Below are 6,051 nucleotides of genomic sequence, written 5' to 3' on the forward strand. Positions count from 1 at the left end.
AAATAGTTTTTGGAATGGGGACTTCTTTGATGAGCTCTGGAGAAACAAAACCTGTAAAACGAAGATGCCCTGATTGACAAAAAATCTTGGTTTGTAACATCAAGGCCGATCAAAGAGAAAAATAAGTAAACTGCCATAACATAAAATGTTAAGATATAAAAAACGAAAAAATTAGGAGTGTTGTTAGGAAATATATTCATTGTGGAAAGAATACTAACAAAAACAAAACCATGAAACGAAAAGTGTTTCAAAGATACGTAGACGAAATTATTTGCTTTGTAAAAGACGTCCCCAAAAGTTTGCTTTAATTTGTAAATAACTTGCTTGAAAATTTGGGGTTCACAATAGAAAACATGATTGAAGACCGTTAACTGGTTTTGCTCGATGTGGCAGGCTACGCTGATGAACAGAGAAAACACTCTTGTAAATGGTGCCAAAAAACGCAGCAGAAAGATTTCTGAATTTTCGTAGATGCGCACCACTCCAGCATAAGAAAAATATTCTAGAGTGTGCTATTCATAGGTTTTTCTGATTTGCCATAAAATGGCAATACTTGGCTGAAGCCCTTAAAGTCAACAAAAACATATTGCGGAAAAATCAATCTCCTAAAAATCAGAATCCTAAGAATCAGTCTCAGTATCGTCAAGCATTGTATGTCTGACTATTGGAAAAATTTTAAGTGACTATAAAAGGACAGGTAAACCGGAACGAGATGCCCACCCGTTTCCTACAATATTCAGGCCGATTAAGCATTAAAAAAGCTGCAAAAATAATTGATATTAGAGTGATCTAACCAGCAACGAAAATATAAACCTGATCACCAACTAGAATTACAGATGGTATATGAAATAAAGCATCCTTTTGTATGTTCCCCCAAGTTTGTTCGGCGCATGTCATTTGCAGTCACTTTCGGAAAGTTTGGGTTATCAATCGTGAATAGCTGATTCCCGGTGCATTTATCAGCCAACGTCAAAGCTTGAGTTTTTGTCATTCCTTTCAGCTCTGGCAAAAATAGTGGTAATACTTAGCTCTGATTTGAATTTTTTTGAAGGAATTCAACAAAAGACTGTTTGGGAGAGCAGCAGGTTATTTCCGTTCTCACTTCTAAATATCCGTACAAAAGGTCGTCGGCGATAAGAAATAACATTTATCGCAAAAATATGACGATGAGCGACTGATTTTTCTTTTTTTTAAGGATTGCGCTTAATAATTCAACTACATGAGATGGAAATGCAAACCTGCCAACACAAGAAGCTTCCTGTAGACTGGTGATAAAAGGCTTAACTAAAATCTAAAAAATGCCCAAATTTTTGTGGGGAGAGGTGGGGTTAGGATCAAAAATTCTCGAATTGACCTTTTCACCTTGAACATTACCATCAGTTTTTTATTACTATACATTACAAACTAAGCTACTGTTAATATGCAATGTTAAAAAATAGAAGTTAACGTTCTAAAACAGAAGTCATTGTTCAAAAACAAAATTCAAAAGTACAAGTCATGAACAAATTTGGGATTTTTTCCCTTTGTGCTACCCCCAGCTTAATGGGCGCATATTATTTGTGCCCCCCAGTCAAACGTGCCATATATTTAAATAATGCTTTACTATAAAATGGCACGAGTTCTGTAACTGGGGTGCATGACGTACTGGGGGGACACGGAAAAGATTTTGCAGACCTAGAATTTGCGAATTTGCGCGGATGAAGAGCATTATAAAACTGACTCAGTTGTAGGCCAGGGCGTAGGCGATTGTTTCACCTCATGGGCGTTTGAGACAGGTAATGGCGTATAATTGATCAGTGCAATGTGCAACAAAAGCACAACCTCGAAGCAAGACATGTAGCCCAACGGAAGCCATTGCTGAACTCGCGATATGAGTACCAATGCCAGGAGCTTGCATTAAAATACCAATTAAAAGTGATCGAATTTCTTCTTTCTAAAAGCACATTTTAGCGAATTAATTCATTGTATTGTTCTAAACCATTACCGAAACATTTTAAAAAATGGAAAACTTTTCATTGATAAAAGAAAATTATGATTGAGATTTTGGATCTGAACGAAAACAAAGTTTCAGAAATTTTCAGCAAAAACTTAATTTACTGCTTTGTTTCATAATTGAATTGCAATTATTTTAATTGTAAATAAGTTAATTTTATGTTTTATTTTACTTGATGATGCCAGATATTGCGAAAACCTTTTTAAATTTTGTTTTATAATTAATGTATAAGAAACCGATTTGTCAAATTAAAATTACTCACGATATTTAAAACAAACGTTTTCGAACTTTGCGTTCATCGTCAGGTTAAAACTGTTTTACAAATTTTTAAAAAAAAAATATGTATTTACTTTTGTCTGAGACCACACCTAAAACAATTCTAGGAACTATTCTTAAAAATTCAAAGTTTTTCAATATGTACAATCTTTAGCCTATTTACAACTCATATTTACATCCGTTATCAATTTATTTAAAAACAATCCTATTCCGGATTTGTCAATTTTGGCCATGTTCTTGTATTTTTAGGTTATTCCGAATTTGTGCTAGAATTAAGTCTCACTCTTGTGGAGGTTTAGCAAGTTTCGTTTTGTCATGCACAAAATGTTTTTTGCCCTATGTATCTTCATCTAGTCAAAATTATAATTTGAACTAATATTTTAACGTGCGTTCCCGCCCCCTTTATTCATCGCGTGTGTTTAGTACCAGCTTCAGCTTGCTGATGTATAAAACTTCGATAATCATTTGTTTATCAGGTGTAAACAGGTGTCCAGAATTTTCCATTCAATGTCATTCGTGGCACCACGACATTCAACCAGATATTGACCCACCTGCGAATCCTTCCTTTGGTGTTCTGTTAACCTTGTGGTAATATGCCGGCTTGTTTGCCCAACATAGATGGATCCGCATCCATTACATTTAATCTCATTCATATACGACGTGGGTTTTCAGATCTCTATCGAAAGATGATTGCAGGGTGGGGAGGCATAATCCTAAAATCCGCGTCGTAAAAACCACTTGCAATTCGCGTAATTTCTTCAATTTTCTTGCAAAGTTTTGAGTAAGGTTGCTTATGTGTTGTCGAAAAATAGTTGGCTTATCATAAGATCTAGTCTTGCTTTTTTGATGCTCTTTTGGTGTTGTTCTCAACTGGTCTCTACTGGCCCTTTTTATCTCTTCTAGAGTCTGGTTCACTATTTCTGAAGACCAATCTTCTGGATATTGATTTTTGGTCCAGCAAGTTTTGTTCTTTTCAAGAGCCTGATCGAAGGCCAACCAATTAGAGGTTGCATTAAAAACCCTATGAACCGTCCCTTGAATCATATTTTTCTTATGCTGAAGAAATGTACAGCTGCGAAACTTCAGTATTATTCCAGTGACAGTTGGTTTTTGATACCAATGACGGGTGATATTACTTTTGCTGCTCACATATACGTTAATGTCAAGAAAAGCCAAGTTTCCATCCATGTTAACTTTTTCTAAGGTAAATTGCATGTTGTTGTGTAAAGAATTTGCAAATTTTAAATACTCGCTCGGGTCACCACGAACCGTGCAGATAATATCATCTACATCCACATACCTTTTAAACAATTTCATCTCCTCATAACGCCCCATTATCTGTTGGTTGTTGCAATAAGTACAAATCCAAACAACATCCTGCATGTTGCCGTATTCCTCATTCAAAATTTTTTGGCTTCTTGCATGAAACCAGTTTTTGCATGACTCAACTTCTACTCCTCTTCCTCGGAAAGTCCCTCTCCGTTTACAGTCTCTGCACTTCCCGTTTTGATCGGATCTGGAAATATTTTCTTTGAGCTCTGGTTTGTTGGTTCAGTGATGCCTCGAGCGATTTCATCCACACGTTTGTTAGTATTACAGACAGTGATGCACCCATAGCCAGACCATCTGATTGTACATACCAAATTCTATTACATTTGAAATGAACATTCGTCACAGCAAGCTTTAGCAAACTTTTCATGGCGGATCTTGGGATATCTGGAGCTAGGTTGCTTGAATATAGTTCTCTTAGAGCACTCAAAAGAACTATCAAGAGATACTATATGCGTCAAGAGATACAATCTGCTCGTCATCTTCACGAGTGAGAGACTCTAAGGCCTTTCTAGCATCTTGCGTGTCGGTTTCAATGTTTATGCTCGGTAGTAGTAGTAGTAGTAGTAGTAGTTGTAAAAGACTTAATTCCTTTTAAGATAAGGTTTAAGAAAACACATATGTATGACTTATGCACGACAAAATGTACAGTAACACTTGACAAAATCTGAACACGAACAGTTCATATCATAGTTATTTGATGTTCTGGACTTCAGGTAATTGATGAGGGGACTTTTCAGAGTTTTTAATGGCATTTCGAATGCATTTTTTAATGGCAGCTCTAGTTGCTCGGATGAAAAAATTGTCTTCTGAAGAGACCTTGCGCACTGTAGGGACGCGAAACAGTCCATTCGAGGAAGATTGTGTTGGCAAAGATGTAAATTGAATGTTACACTGTACGTCAACGGCCCCGTTGTAAAGCTTGCAAAGGAATACAATGTCATCTCTGATTAAGCTGTAACACACAAGAAGTAACTGAAGGGATTCTAAGCCTGAAACATATGATGAGCAGTGTATTATCCAACGAAGGACTTTATACTGGAAACGTTCAAGTTGGTGTAGCATAGTTAAGGACGGAGACCAAACAGGAGCACCGTATAATAAAATAGGCAGGATAAGGGATCTATAATGCGAAAGTTTCCTGTGACTCGACACTGAAAAGGGGATATTACGCTTCAGGAATTTAAAAATTCTGTTGCATTTAAGAAGCTTTGAATCTAGGTGAGCTTTCCAGGATAGCGTACTAGACTCAATAAAACCCAGATCTTCAATTTGGTTATTGAAAATTAAGACCCTAGAAAAAATTTAGCAGAATCATGCCCACCAAAATTAACAGCTTTACATTTTGATGGGTGGAAATGAAGACCATTTAAATTACACTAATTAAATAAGGAATTGATGTCCTCCTGCACAAGGGAGAACGATGAGGTTCTGAAAATTTTCAGGTCATCAGCAAAAAGATAAAAACAACTGTTTGCAACATCATCAGCAATGTCATTAACGAAAATAATGAATAACAAAGGACCAAGCACGCTGCCCTGAGGAACTCCTGAAGTAACCGGTAAACGAGAAGAAAGACTTTGGTTAATTTTTACAAACTGAGAACGGTTCGTTAGATAAGCGTGAAAAAGGTTGAGAAAAGCTGAGTCGAAACCAAAATTCACAAGCTTAGACAAGTATTCGTTGGGACACAGAGTCAAAAGCTTTTCTTACGTCGAAATAGATAGAAATGGCAGGAGAATTGGTATCACGAGCTGAATAAACAGAATCAAGATACATTATCATCTGACTTATTGTACTACGTGACTTCATAAATCCATGTTGCTCACGTTTGATTTGATGCCTTATCTTCGGGTAGATAAAATTGAACAATAATCTTTCAAGTAACAAGGAAAGTTTAGGGAGGATGCTAATGGGACGGTAGTTAGAAATAATCGCTTAAGTCAACAGGTTCACAACCAGCGAGGCTTTATGGCCTGGCAAAGGTACATAAAAAAGGTAGTTTCTGGAAAAATGGTGTCAAATCTGTTTAAGTTTCGTAGCTGCTACCAGGTATCGAAAGAACAGGTCGGAGAGGTGTATCTTTTTTTTGTACCTTTGCCAGGCCATAAAGCCTCGCTGGTTGTGAACCTGTTGACTTAAGCGATTATCTTTTTTTTTCTGGCGATTAGTGCAATACCACGCCAGGTCTTTCACCTTGTCGTAGAGCTGATCATCAATATCCTGGCTTTTCGCATGGAACCAATTCTCGCATTTTTAGCATTGCACTCTTGTTTAATGTGAGTGACTTTACGGTTGCTTTGAAGGCAGGCCTCAAGTTCATTTTTAGGGAGCTTATTGGCGATCTCAGCATGTTAACTTGATCTGATGTTAATATGATTTTTATCTGAATAATTGCCGTTACTGCAAGTGACGCTCCCTGTGCTAAGCCATCGATTTGAGAAAGTAACCTG

This window comes from Convolutriloba macropyga, chromosome 7, assembly GCF_964194025.1.
Source record: "Convolutriloba macropyga chromosome 7, txConMacr16.3, whole genome shotgun sequence".
NCBI classification, from domain to species: domain Eukaryota; kingdom Metazoa; phylum Xenacoelomorpha; order Acoela; family Convolutidae; genus Convolutriloba; species Convolutriloba macropyga.